Source organism: Penaeus monodon, chromosome 15 (assembly GCF_015228065.2).
Source record: "Penaeus monodon isolate SGIC_2016 chromosome 15, NSTDA_Pmon_1, whole genome shotgun sequence".
NCBI lineage: Eukaryota > Metazoa > Arthropoda > Malacostraca > Decapoda > Penaeidae > Penaeus > Penaeus monodon.
In genome coordinates this window covers 25,286,320-25,288,372 of record NC_051400.1, presented here as the reverse complement: position 1 = coordinate 25,288,372, position 2,053 = coordinate 25,286,320, and positions in this window count along the sequence as shown.

Below are 2,053 nucleotides of genomic sequence, written 5' to 3'. Positions count from 1 at the left end.
TTGAAAGAAACGAAGACCCCAGCACTTCGAAACGACCCAGGGCAGTAATTAAAATATTATACATAGAAATGAAAAAAAGCCAAAACCCCAGCACGAGGCGCATTTTAACGGCAAGATATTTTAAGATTTCTTGAAAATCTTGCTCATGCTCTTGATTTTTTTTTAGCTCAAGTTCGTTTTTTTACGGAAATTTTGGCAGTTTTCCTGGTTGGTTCGTAAACCAAGCATTTTTAAAACCCCAGAGGGAAATTTTTTACAGTTTAAAATGTCACAATGGGAAACAGACCGCCAACATGGCCAACAGAAATTTGTTATAATGAAATTCTCTTTATAATGTACTTATTTGGTTCCAACAGGATGTTATAAATACAAGTTGTTATCATATCTGTGCGGCCAGAAGTATTACTTGGGTATAGTGATAGTTTTATTATTCTCTAGAAGACAAGTACTAACTACTTACCAGTGCATTATGGCCATCCTAGGGATGGCCATAATGCGAAGTGCCATCATATTTATCTTTATTATTGTTTTTTTAAATTGCTGCTATAAAGTGTGTGGACTTTTTTTCTATCCATAGCGATTGTGTTTCATAGGACGTAAAAGTTTTTTTTTGGAAATTCTTATTTCGTTTATTAAAGAAAAACCCAGAAAGGGAAAAAAAATTATCGGTTTTCAAAATCTTTACAAACGCCAGTTGTTTTTTCGCGAATAATTCTGTCACCCACCATGAAGGGTAATGGTTAAAACAAACACATGTTCTAGATATGTTCTCATATTGCGGTAGTTTGTTTACTTTAATAGCATGGATGTGGATACTCGATTTTTTTGATAAATTGGCACCTTGTGTGGCATTACCCTCCAAGTGATTTGGAGAAATATATAAAACACCCTTTTAAAGTGGCAAAATTTTTTTTTTTCTGAGCAAGCGCACACGCTTTCAAAATAATATTAAAATAAATATAAACTAAAGTCCACTTGTAAAATTCAGTCAGGGTTCAAAAGTGTAACATCAGTGAACCCACCCATATTCAGAAATATGGAATAAATATATATTCACTTTAAAAATGTCTTGATGACCATTCGACGATGAATGAAAACATGGAATAGGTATTTCTTCTACTTTCCCATTTTGCCTATTTCACTCAAACTATTTGATAATGAAAAGACTATCAAGAAATTATTCTTTCTTTAAAATCAGTAGCAATGCTTCATTCTGATAGTACTTCAAAGCACTGCATTATTACATGATAAGATTCTATCCTAATACTTTTAGGAGGCCACTAATTTTATCAAGGGACCCTTTTCCCTTCCCTTCCAACCCCTTTTTCTAGTTTTTTCAGTTATCTGCTCCTCCCGGTTGTCACCCCATATTTTCCTTCTCCCTTCCCACCCCCATGAGAGTCAAAACGAGCCTCTCCCAAGTTGCGTCCTGGTCGCCCTTAACGGACGCGTAGCGTAAGGGGGAAGGGCCCAAAAGACCCGTGTCCGATCTCGTGCCACGGAGAGAAGATACCTGGGCAGAAGTGCTGGTCCCCCCCCGTGTCCCGGGGGTCGCGGAGTCGAGGCGGTCCAAAACGCTCCATCGGGTGAAAGGAGAAAAATGCGAAAAACTGTAAATTGCAGGAGCAGATGTAAACAATGGTGCTTTCCGTATGATTACTCGAAAAAAAAGGAATATCACTTAAAAGGGAAATGAAAATTTAACAAAACACACAACCAAAAAAGGTATACAAAAACAAAAAACAAGGTAGGGGAGCTTCCCGTATTGCTGGGACGTGCCTTTGCAGCCGCTTTTAATTCCCCGTGCAGGTCACATTTTCCCTTTTTCACAGAAGTTTTCACAGCTAGATGCCCCCGCGCCTAGCTCCCCCCTGCATCCTGTTCAGCGAAAATACTAGAATATATCTGTGTGATCAGGGAAAAGCGGTTTACACGTGAGTTCCGTGACTTTTCGCATCAGACAAGATTACCCTCTTACCCGGTCACATCCAGTGGGCTTACGTGCAATAAATAATAATAAATAATTATTTACTGTGCAGGGGTTTAATAGTAT